Genomic DNA, 13,349 nt, shown 5'->3' with positions numbered 1-13,349 from the left:
AAACCCTATAAAATAGGATAAACAAATACTAATGAATGCTTGAATCTGTAAGTGATGTCATAGATTTAAGTATTCTGAAGACCAATTAAGTAAAATGTTCCTCATACATAAATTACCTAAAACAAAATGTGCATGTGTAAATGAGGATATTGCTTAGATATGTTTGTATGTATGAATGTAGAACATCTATAACTTCGAAGTGAAGCCAAGTAGATTACAATATATATGAGTCATACCTTAGCACAATCACCAAGCTAGCTCATAATACTTCTAGCAGCTTCAAACATTTCTTCTAAAGTTGTCAACGTAGTCTGCTCATGCAGTGAAATAAGTTAAAAGTCTCATTAAAACACATACATCATCCGACTTCATACAATGTACAAGTTATTCACTTACTCTTGCAGCATAGCAAGCTGCAGCAAAGAGTTCTGAATCATCAGCAATAACAACACGCTCCTTCAACCTCCTTTTAATTTGATCACGTGCACCTATGTAAATAACACAATATACGGATGTCATGACTGTCTGTTTTACCAATTTACGATCCACCTACACATTTCCAATTATATAAGCAAATGCTTTAAAGAAAACTAATCAGTTAAATAATCTGAATCAAGGAGTGTTCAAAATCCGTGCTATAACTTTTTTATGACCATCATGTGATTACTAAATCAGCCTAAATACTTCTATTTAGTTGTATTAAAATTATGCTTATGTCAATTACAATGCTTTGAATTATAAGAAAACTTCATTACTAATCCAATATATAAGCATGAGAAAAAGACCTGATCAATTAATTTCCTGGCATGCACTGCATCTGAATTTTTTGCAGGATTGTCCTTTGCATCTTTACGCATGATATCCAGAACTCTGCAAAAACAATATTTTCAACAATACAGAAAAGAAAATAATGTCACTTCTCAACAGAGCCACAAAAATAAAAGGATTTTTTTTTATTGTGGGGGTCGGGGGTGGGGGAAGAGATACTTGTAGCATCAGAGAAAGTAACAGATACATGGCAGTTATTCCTAAGTAGACATCAGAAGGTTTGTCTCCTGCAACAATATTTACTACAGCTGCTCCCAAATGAAAAATGACAAATAAAAGACAACTTTTAGTTAATAGGAAAAAAAAAATTATAAGATGCGATTTTAGTCAGTACAAATTCCTTTGATGCATTATATTCAATATAATTTTTCGTACAAAAATAAACAATAAAAAGAACATGCTGCAAATTAGGTAGACAAGAAGGATTCACAAATTCCAAGAAAACAGCCTTTATATTACAGCTTTTGCACTCTGCGTTTTTATTTAACTCGAATAAAAGAGACGTTGGGTACCTTGTCCCTTCCTAGGGCAGCATAATGTTGTAGCCCATTGCACGAACCATCCTAGCAAATTGAACAAGAGGAAAATGATTAATTTTTAGTTATTCTCTGTATAATAAAACTATTATTCACATGGTATTCAAATACATATATTCTGGTTGCCTCTCAACTTTTTTAACAGCGACAAAATAAAGAAAAATACTCATCTACTACTATAGTAACAATTATCAAGAGCTCATAATCTCTAGCACATATGAGCAGGAAGCTTTATGTTGCACATTGAAACAGAGGCCACAATCCCACATATCTTAATGTATTTTCACAGAACAGCAACCCCAATAGCATATTATTGGCATAATGCATAACAAACTTTGTGCAACCCAAGTGCATAAAAAAACTCAATGCAACATATCAACGTCTCTAAAAATTGTGCTATAGACTCCAACAGAACCAGAGAATATGAAGAACCCGCTTCTATTTCAGTAGAGACAAATAAAACAGGTACAATATTAATTAACTATCGACTAAACCTCTTCTTCTTCACTGTTGATGGGACTTATTCATGTTTTCATGGAAAAGTATTAATTTTTACTTCTCTTGAATTAAAGTACCATGTCACAAATAGTACTAGTTTGGGCCATGATAGATCAAGTATAGACATTAACCATAAAATGCAAACTATAAGGAATGAGAAAAATACCTGGCGAACAGGCATATGTGAAAGAGTAGTCTCCGGAGAGGGGCTTCTCAATGCTTCTGCAAGACTAATACATGTTGCCAAACACTGAAAAGGATCCTCTGCACCCAGCCACCAGCGCTTTCCTTCTAAAGGCCTATCTGCCGAATCAAATACATTGTCAATATGGTTTTTGGTAAATGCTACTCGACCATCGTAAGATAATTTGTCCACACCACCACCATATAAATTTGCCAAATGTATCTTCAACCAGTATAAGCCTGACTTCCCTAAAGCACGTCCCTCTACAAACTCCAAGATGCCTCGACACACATCAGAACCTAGATGGTTCAAGTAAGGATGCATGGGATAAGCACGGCCTCGGAAATCAAGGTTGTGGGGATAGTAAAAACCTTCTTCATCCTTCATCTTTTGCCCAACCTGATCACATAACAAAAATTACTATATCAATTCAAGCAGAGCTTTTCAATTCCACCACATATATTCTATAAATACAAGAAAGGAGAGAGAAAATTATAGCAAGTTTAAGTTCAATGTCGCAGCGCTGCGAATGCCTCTCACTATTCTCCTTTTTAGCTGTTTTAAGTAACCATTTCCATTTGCGAATTTCAGATTCATCTTCAGTGTCAGGTTCTTCTGGCAAAGGAACCTATTTGAAAATTAATATTTTAGAATACATTATGAAGGCAGTTGATGGATAAAGCTCACAACCATTATGCCACACAAATTATAACTTAAGGGTAAAATGTAAAGCTTCAGTCGAGCAATATCAGTTTCTTTTGTTCATGCGATCACAACATATTACAAACATATATATGTTTATGTAAATTTGTGTCTGTGTATAGTACTTAAGCATACAAGTAAGCACTATATAACAGAAAAGAATCCAAATAAAATGCAACCCACATCTTCACGGCTGACCAACCCACCCAGAGAACCTCCACTAGACCAAATTCTATATATCACACTAAGCACCCTTTTGTTCACCCTCCATTTGGTATTTCCAAGTGTATCCAGAGCCTAATACAGAGAACAATATCAGCATTAGTCTAACAATAAAATGCCAAACAAGGGGCCACATGGAGTAGCGAACATATAAAGAAAGATCAATTTGTGAAGGCTTGTTTGTGAAGAAACTAAGGCAAAGCATTGAAGCATATTTACCAAGGAACTAACGTAACAAACTCCAACAAGGCTTTCAGACCTCTTAAACAGGTTCCAGTTGCTTCCTAGAAGTCCTTTTAACTGCTTCACGTTGTTGTTTTGCTCCATGTGTCCACATAACATATGATGGCAAGAACAAATAGGCTCCTTTGTCATATCTGCCATATAAGGGAACATTTGTTTTAATACAAAGGTTATTTAGTTTCAAAGAAAAATGTGATATTACTATTTTCTATACAAACAGTAACATGAACTCCAAAAAACTATAAATATATATAAAATAAAATATTTTGAAAAAATAAACCAATCGAAAATTATTGAATCTAAATATTCAAAGGCGCTTAAATTCCATACCCTAGCCAATTATTAGGAGGGACTAGCATCGGCATATAAGGGATGACCATGTGCCTGGCTTGTAGGAACACCAATAAAAGTTTTATGATTAGCCTGCTACTCCCTATGAATGATACTTAAGTCTGAAGTTATATAAACAATCATAATAGCACATTAAATCTACAAAAAAGAAAGAAAAATTATAAGGAGGATAATTTGAGTGCACACCCCCCCCCCCCCATAATTTCCATTATACTTACAGTTTTTTCCAGGCCTCTCCGAACAAGTGGGTCACATTCAATTACACCATATCTCCTGCTGGTCTTCCTAATCAAAGAAAAGAAATGCATACGTTACATAATAAACACAGTGGGAGAGAGATTAAGTTCACTAGAAATGAATTTTTTCTTACTGTGCTTCTTTAGTGATAGTTTTAAGGCTGTGAACAAATGCAGGGCGTATATCCGGTGGAGTATAACCTAATTAATCAACTGGAGGTTGTATATACGCTGTTTCTATCAATAACTGAATCAATCGGCATTCAATCTGTATGGTCCCAGAACCAAGATAAAGTAACAATGAGGACAACAACAACATCACAAATTGTGAAACCAATGTTATGAGCATCACAAATCTTAACACGGGCTTCCTGACCCCAAGGTTTTGAATCATCTTGTTGCTTTACTATTTCCCTCACTTGTTGCACCTTCTGCTTTTTTTATCAGCAGTGTAACTTTATTTCTTAGTTTTTTTGGTCCTTGTTAATTGATATCTCTTTTTCAATGCTTACAGCATTAGGCTCACCCTCAGGTTCCTTGTCATCTGTATTTGTATTTATATCCTTCTTCTTCTTCTTCTTCTTCTTCTTCTTCTTCTTCTTCTTCTCAAAAAACTTTTGTATCTTAACCTGAGTTCACATAATCATATTCTGTCAATGAAGGTTAATAGATTTGAGAGTCACCAGCTCTTTTAGCTCTGCTTATCTGACTCTATTGCATAGTTAGCAGCTACATGGTTTGCTTTAACAGATACTCGCAAATAATCAAGAAAACATCACAGCTAGGTGTATGCTTATACTAAAACCTTCTATAGTTTTACTGATCATGGCAGACTATAGAGGCAACAATTCTCCTGTCTTAACTATGAAAAATACAAATAGTCCCAGAAAATGAACATCTAAAATCATGTCTGACAGAAAACCATGTCGCAAACTTTATTCTTTAACTAATAAATCGATAATTGAATTGTTTCAACAAACTTCGTAGTAATGTAAGTAGGGTGAGATACACATTCTAAAAGTTGCTACAGAATAACACCTAACCAAACAAATGAAAGATAAATGTAGACATGAAATACTCGCTTGCATACTGAGAAATTATGCTTAAGAACAAATGAAAATGAAAACTTAAAGTGACCCACCTCATTTTCAATAGCTTCACCAATCTGGCAAGCTGCTTGGACTACCCTGACACTACCAATTGCTCCACTGTTAGTCATTAGGAACCCCATCAGCTTGTGCATTGCAATAACGACCATCATGTCCGCTGACAAGTGATAATAATACGGAGCATAAGAAGGTTTGCTCTTCTTTTCCCAGCACATCTCCTGATCAGCAACAATGGCATACCGCAAAGGCTCAAACCAACCAAGGAACAATGACTTCACATAAGGCAAATTGGGTGCAAGTTTCTGCTCACACATGTCCATTAAAAGCTCTTGGTACTCTTTGGCAGCCTTTTCCCACGCCTTTGTCTCCATTTTTATCTGTCGCCTCCTAAGAATGTGGTATTTCATGATTCCCATTCCTGCGACCATTTTCTTCGGCCCCTTAAAGTAGGAATCCACCTTGTTCTCCTTATCCATCTCGTCTAACAACTCCTGAACCTCATCGGAACCCGAGGAATCGTCCTCGGCATCAATAGAAGCAATGGCCTCGGCAACACTTGCGTAACCTTACCATAAGTACTAAAAACGTTACTTGACGAATTCAGCAAACTGGGTTGTCCCAAAATGTTATCCAGAGATGATATTATCCCAAATCGATGAAAACTCGGTAACGGGAACCATGAATTCTCAGTAACCCGAGTCGTATCTGGCCTATATTTTCTAAGAAAATTAATATATCTAGGAGAACTGGAAGAAGAAGAATAAATATGAGAATCGGAAAAGAGCTTAAACTTCCTTGTAGTAGCTCTCTTGGCAAAACTCCTCCACATATTTATGAAAGAGAAGGGGTAGAATTAAATGATCAACTGAAAGTGGAGAATCAGGGGCAAATATATCATATTTCTGGGCAGCTAAAGAGGAAGATTTGGAACATATTGAGAAACAAGAGATTGGAGAGTACAATTGAATTTTGAAGCGGAAGGGAGAAGAAAAATGGAAGTCGTAATTTTTTCTCCGATCACACTTGGTCACCATGTGGAGAGAGTGCTCCTCTGGCGTGGTGTGCTCCAACAGCTCGCACGATGGAGAGAGGGTAGAAAGATTCTGGGAGAGAGAGAGTGAGGGAAAGATTGATGGAGAGGGAACTGAGAAACCAAGTGTGAGAGAAAGAGGCAGAGGCATCATTAGGGATTGGGTTTTGAGAGAATAGGGCTAGGCAGAAACCGAGTGGGTTTCCCTCCATTTTAGCTTTACCCAGCATTTTTTTTTTTTGTTTCCCTCACTTTTAACTTTAGCACTTTCTAACTTTTTAAGTTACCTATTATAATACTTTTCTAATTAGCTTATAATTATGTATTATGGAAAGAGGTATTTGTGTAGTGACATGCTTATCATGAGAAGATAAATATAAGAATAGTGGTAATATGCATGCTGGTAATTCCTGAAATTATTGTACTTTGATCTTAGAAAACTACTATACAACTTGAAGAAACCCTATCACGATGCATACTCCAAGATCTTGCATAAGAGAAATAACATAAACACTAAAGTAAACAAAACATGGGTTAAGCCCTGAAAACATGATACAATAAAAATATTTGTACAATAAAAAGGAAAGACATCCTTGATAGTGAAAATGTTAAATCCCAAACCATTTATTTTTTAACCTTTGTTGGATCAAAGCCGAATCCTCCCATCTTCATCATACGTTGTGTGTGATCCATGGCTAGAACAAAGAATGGCAAAGAATACTATATTAAGTTTATATTTTTATCACATTACTAATTGTTGTTTCTAATTTTTGGAGGACACCCAACATGCATATCAACATATAGAAATTTTTTAAACACTAATCATTTTCTTCTCCCATAATGATACTAAATAAACCTCTTAATCCAAATAGATTGAGGAAGAACCTGATAAATAATTTTAAAGAATTAGAAAAGCTCAATGTTGACCGCATTTTTGGCCAACGACGTGTGAACGTCAAAAACGATAAAACCTTCAAGAGAAAATAAACGACACAGACGATTTTATAGTGGTTCAGCCCCAATGTGATGGTAATAGCCTAATCCACTTAGAATTATGATTATAGATCTACACTCAAGATCAGATGAACCTGATTCAACTGAGTTTCTTCAGTGTAGATTACAAGAATACAAGAATTCTCTCAAATACAAGTACTCTCTCTCTAGAAAATTCAGATCAAAAGTTCAAAATTCCAAAAGTCCTCTTTATGATGCCATAAGCCTTATATTTATAGGCTCAGGATCATACAGATGATATCCCCCATCATCGGGATATTTTATTATTCACATTTTATTTAAATTACAACAATATTCAAAATGTAACAGTACACTATATTTGTGGGATAAATGAGAGATTCTCGTGTATGCCAAGACCGATTCTTGTTGAAGTCATTTCTTGAGAATCTTGACGTAGCCCTGCTCCATCCAGTCGATCCATATCTCATTCAAGCTGGTCGACCACACCTTCACTGGGCAGACACGCACTTGACTGGGCAGTCATGCACTTAGCTGGGCAAACATGCACTTGACTGGGCAGACATGCACTTGACTGGGCAGACATGCACTTGACTGGTCGGACATGGTCATGACCGATCGGCCAAGGTCATGCCTGGTCGGACAAGGTCATGCCTGGGCAGACAAGGTCATTCCTAGGCAGACAAGGTGTAACGACCCAAATTCGCTAATAAGGCTTGGAGCCTTGATTAGTGTGCCTGGAGGGCAATAATTGTTATACTGCATTAATTTATGTGAACTGAATGAATATGTGGTTAGAATGCATGTTTCTGGGCTTGGTTCAAGTTTTTGGTTTGTTGGTTTAAGTTTTATAAAGTTTTAAGCCAATTTGTGAATTGGGGATTCGATTGTGTGTCTAGGCTTGTTGTTGGTGTTTCTGAGTTGTTAGAGGGTCTATGTGGGGTTTTGAATTGAATTTGGGACTTAGGTATGCTTTGGGGTTGATTTGGGAGTGTTTTGGCTCGGGGAAAATGCAGGAGAAAACCCATAATTCTGGGTTCGCGAAGGGGCACCGCGGCCCTGTTCTTCTGCGCCGCAGCACTAGGTTGCATCAGGGAAGGAGGCCACTCTGGGCGCCGCAGCCCTTGAGGGCTAGTGGCGCGGCCCTAGGCCATTTCTGGGCAGGGGAAAATTCAATTTTTAGGCTTTTGCTTAGGGGGCTCGGGGGACGCTTCCGCCACCTTGTGTGGGGGTCCGAGAGGTCCCAAGAGCTCGAAATTGGTTCCGAGAGATGTTTTAAAGTGGTTAATAATTGGGATGCTATTTATGTGTTGTGACTAGGTTCTCGGAGAGGCTCGGATTAGAGGACCGTGCTCAAGGGTTCAGTGCTTAAGGAACTCGGGACACAGGTAAGAAAACCACTGTTCCCACAGAGCTTGTATGCAGGGCTGAGCCCAATATGTTTGAATTGTAGGGCGTAGCCTTTTGATTGAATTTATTGGTATTTAGTATATGTTGTTAAGTTATGAATGCGATTAGATGAATGTTCGGCGAGAGCCAGGAACGACGCAGGCCGAGGTCGGCAGGGGCCGGGAACGGCGTTGGGCACGTTGAGTGCTAGGCCAAGTACGGCAAGGGGTCGGGAGCAGCATTGAGCACGTGGAGTGCGAGTTGCAGGGTGAGACCCTAAAGGATACCTGGGATATCCTCACTGTGTGGACCGCGAACCCAGGGCCTGGTAAAGCGCCTGGGACGGCATGGCCGTATGTGTTTAGCCTATTGATGGCCTGTTTAACTGATAAGTGTTTGTTGTGTATATGTTATCTGCTTGTGAGGGTTTTCTTGCTGGGCTTCAGCTCACGGGTGCTCTGTGGTGCAGGTAAGGGCAAGGGGAAAGTCAACCAACCATGAGTACGGAGAGCGTCAGGCGGTGCATACATGTTTGGCCTGCCTGGCTGCCACGGCTAGTGGTTTTGGGAGATGGTTGCACTAAAACCTAGGTTTTTTCATCTTGTCGACTTATATTTGTAAATTATATGTTGTAAATATTTCTAAACAGTTTCTTAGGATCCCAAGTGTCAACTACTCAACAATTTATAGTAAATGGAATTATTTTCAAAGTTTGTTTCGCTGTTTATGATTTAATTACACTTTTGTCCTAAAAACATCGATTAGCGAGTTGAATGCATGTTTAAAACTCACTTAGTAACGACTCTAAGGAAGTAGGGCATTACAACTTGGTATCAGAGCGAGCCAAGGTTTATTGGTTCTGGAGATTGACCAAACATGTACGCTCGCTGTCAGTGACAAGCTCGACTCAGGGTTGGTTGGTATGAATGATTGATGTGCTTGAACATATGTTTAAATGCCTTGTTTGCCTGCTTGTTTAGATGGAGCATGATAAATGAGTTGACATATGTGTGAGATACTGATAGGGCCTGGCCCTTGACTATTGCATGATGAGATTAGAGCGTGCTGAATAGCATTGTTATTGCATGTGGATGAATATTGGGATAATGGTTTGCATGCTGAGTATATGTGGTTAACTGTCTAAATTGAATCGATATGTTATATCTGTTTATTGGCTTGTATGAAGCATGATGAATGTGGGTATACTTAGTTGTGATAAAATTCGGTAGCTAAATGGATGGCATTGTGGATTTGGCCTAATATGTTGTATGTGCGCATGATAACTGTGGTTATTTGGATCTAGTTGTGGATTGGTTCAGAGTGTGAACCTCAGGGTTAAGGAGTTTGGTCAGTAGTGGCTGATGAACTCAGGTTGTTTGTGCCTAGGATGGTTAAGTGGACTTGACATTGTTCTGTAGGGGGATTCTAGATAATAGTTGGAGTTAAAGACCTCCATCTATTCCTGAAAGCCACAGCAGATGATCGCTAGTGTGTGAGTAAGCTGTGGAGTTTAATAGTTGAGATGGAACAGAAGAACAGCGGACTTCTCTGGGAAAAGAGCTGTTTTATGTGCTTTGATAGTAGGGTTACCAGTGTTGGTTTATTGTGAGGATATGAACAGACAAGGGTATTATGTGAAAGGCCTAAAGGGCGTTATCCTCTCATTTTGAGGGAAATTTTTGTTGACAAAGAATTGGACAGTGGATGGGAAAAGTTAATTCCACCCTTGGTTAAGAGAATGGGAGATCATGATTAAAGAGTTGTGTTAAATATTGTGGCAGAGGGATGCCTGGAAATGGTACTCGGGCTGAGGTATTGGCATGATGGGTTGGAAAGAACTCAGATGGTGAATTGATAGAAGAGGTTATAAAGACATGGTTTGAACTGTGGAGACTGGTGGGCTTATAAGCTTGGTTTGGAATGATAGGGTAACAACAGTGTAAATCAATGGGTTTTGTGAATTGGGTAATTCATTTTGGGAAATTGATACAGACGGATGTAGCTGGAAATGGTGATGACCCATTTAAGGGTTAAACTTTGGAATAGTCCAAAGCATTTGGGCCGCTCCGATGTAAGAACTCATCATTTGTATGTGGGTAGCGGAGAGGGCCATGTTGTTCGAAGAACTGAGGAACGATGTATAGAGCATGAGTGCCAGAGCTGCAAATGGCAGTGCTTCCTTTGATGAAGTTTAGTAAGGATAGATTCTCGGTAATCGAAGCAGAAGAACCCCGGATAGCTTTATGGCTCCTAGTTTCATCAGAAAGGGGGGAAATCTGATTGACAAGATAGTCATCAGGATAGTGATGGAAACCAGTGAAGTTGTCTACTATGCACCAGAGGCAGGGGATGCCATCTGGGGGGATGTCAGGTGAGAGCATGACTTCTACATAGAATGAATCGGTATGTTAGGATGAATTTTCCATGGTTAGGGGATGGAAGACTGAAATGCCTTGTTACATTTGAAGCTGGGGCTAGTTTTCAGAGTTGACCGGTTAACTGGAAGTTCACGTTTCTAAATATATAACAGGCTGGAAGAGTTCGGTATTGAGAGTGTGTTAAGAAAGAGTTGGACATAAAGCATATGTTTCAAAATACTTTGCGAGGGGCTGGTAATATTAAGAGGAATTAGGAATTTTTGGAAGAGGAATTGGGGCACAAGTGATAGAAGGGCTCGTGGTGAGAGTAATAGAGCTCGCCATATGGAAGTCTTGGTATGAGTCAGAATGGGAATAAATTTGTTAAGAAACAACCATGGATAGTGGGGAAAATCAATTGGAATACTTTGGTTAGACGGTATAGCAACTAAGCTGACTAGTGAGGATTCAGGTAGGTGTACAAAGAAGGATTGGGCACGCTCCATAACTCGGCTACAGATAGGTTCGGTATCAGGGACATTATCAAAGATGATAATGGTTTGACAAGGAAAAAAAGACTACTGAAGCAGTTGAAGAAGTTTGACCTTAGGGTGAATTAGTTAGAGCATCGCATTGTGGAAATTGTTAGCAGCATTTGATATGAATAAAGAGATTAGATGCTCGGATACTAGACAAGACAATGTCTCCAGGAGTTAATCTGCAGTCTGGTTATCACCAGCTAAGGGACAAGGAGAGAGACATCTCAAGAATCATGGCTTATACTGGGTGATGCGTGATGAATTGGTAACAAAGGTTCTTAATTGATTTAAGCATTAGCGGCTCATGTGAGCTCTACAAGTAGAAAGTATAGGAACTGTACGGACAAATCTCCTTCAAGATTTATGGACGGTGTGAGGGACTACTCCAAGTCAGAAGTAGAAAGCGAACGATTGCGCTGAAAATGTTAGTACTAGAGAAGCAGGGTCACAGGCAAAGCTCCATGAAGTGTCAGTTTGGTCTCGCCAGGGGTATTCAGGGTAAAGCTACAAGAAGAAGAGGGGACAGGTATGCAGAGGTTTGGTCTGAAGCCACAGAGAAGCTACTAAAGAACATCTGAGGGATAGAGAGCACAACAAGATTGGCAAGCGCGTCATCCACTACACAAATGTCTTTGCAAAGACTTACTCTGAAGATTGGGGGAAAACATCAGAGCTTGAAGATAGACTGAATGGATAGTGTTAGATCAGGAGTTCAAAGGACAGAGTAAGAATTGATTAGCGCTTGGTAAAGCGAGAATATGCGTGTTTTGGGTTGGATAAACTATTATAGTGTAAAGAATCTAACTTTTGGTGAAGATAGGAAACTGTGAGGGGTGCATCACAGGTTAGGGCACGCCCAGGCTTAGACTGGTGAGAGGATGGATTAAGCCTCGTGGAAGGTAAAGTGAGAACATGGTAAATTTACTTGATTTAATGGGTAGGCGGAGTACGCATAGTAAAAGGTAACGAATATTTGGTCATTCGTAAGAAAGATAATGCTGAGACCCAGATTTAGTGAAAAGCAACAGATGGGTGATTGGTGTTTGGAATCCTCGACTGAGGGGAAATTTAATTGGAGGCGGAACTCCTAACTGGGAGACGTGTGTCAGTTAAAAAAAATAAATAAATAACGCCACAGATTGTAATGGAGTGGTCAAGGCAACAACTGAGATTGGTGTTGCGTTAGTATGTAATGATAAACGGGTGTGTATCACTGAACTATGGAATCTAAGGTGTTGGCTTTGGTTGAAACAGGGAAGAACCCTGTCAAGGTAGTACAAGTTGAGATATCAGGATCGGATGAAAGATCCAATGAGAACTTGGCGTAGAAATGAGAATTCTGAATGGATATCATTCCACCTCCTAGGGTATGTTGTACCGGGAGAGCTGAGCGGGTGACAGAATTTAGTGTCTTCCTTTGGACACAGGAGGGTAAAGTGATGTGGTGGTGTATCACAGGAATAGACCACATTAGACTATAAGCAAGGTGTTTGGACATGAAAAGTTTTAACTCAGCTGGATGAGTTAATGTAGTTGGTTCAGGTGAACTGGTAACAGGGTAGAACGTCAATGGTACTGAATTGAGACCTTGTAGTATTCTAAGTTTTGGAAAGGAAGTAAAGAACGAAGAGAGTAGAGTGGGAACCTGGAATTATCGCTTGAATGCAAATGGAATAGCAGTCTGAAAGCTTAACAGATATCTTGAGGGATTATGCCTGGACGTGGTGGGAGGTAGTATCCCAGACACGAGACACAGCTGGGATGGATTGGAAAGAATTCAGGCAGCTGTTCAATGAGAGGTATTATTGTGATGTGGCCAAGACCGTTAAGATGAATGAGTTTCTGAACCTTGTTTAGAGTAATGCATCGGTGGCCGAGTATGTTACTAAATTTGATGGGTTGGCCAAGTTTGCCTTTGACATGGTACCCACAGATGTAGCTCGGAAGGAAAGGTTTATTCAGGGGCTGAATCCTGGAATAGCTCAGGGCATTAGAGTTTCCCCAGTGCATGAAGTCTCTACCTATGCTCAGGTAGTAGTGAAGGCTCTTGCTGTTGAGAGCGCAGGACATTAGATTGGGCAGCAGAGTGCTGGAGAGCACGAAGCTCAGATAGTGGTATCTCCACTTATAGGAGCAAGCAAGAAGAAAAGCTG

The 13,349-nt window shown here is 39.3% G+C and overlaps 1 pseudogene; it reads right to left on the bottom strand.

Moving 5' to 3' along the window:
• Positions 1–233: 233 nt before the first annotated feature.
• Positions 234–6,151, bottom strand: LOC133818274 (DNA-directed RNA polymerase 1, mitochondrial-like; annotated as a pseudogene).
• Between the last annotated feature and the right edge of the window lie 7,198 nt (positions 6,152–13,349).

The sequence above is a fragment of the Humulus lupulus genome, chromosome 1, assembly GCF_963169125.1.
Source record: "Humulus lupulus chromosome 1, drHumLupu1.1, whole genome shotgun sequence".
Classification (NCBI taxonomy): Eukaryota; Viridiplantae; Streptophyta; class Magnoliopsida; order Rosales; family Cannabaceae; genus Humulus; species Humulus lupulus.
The sequence above is the reverse complement of the archived record's forward strand: the minus strand, read 5'-3'. Positions and strand labels throughout refer to the sequence as shown.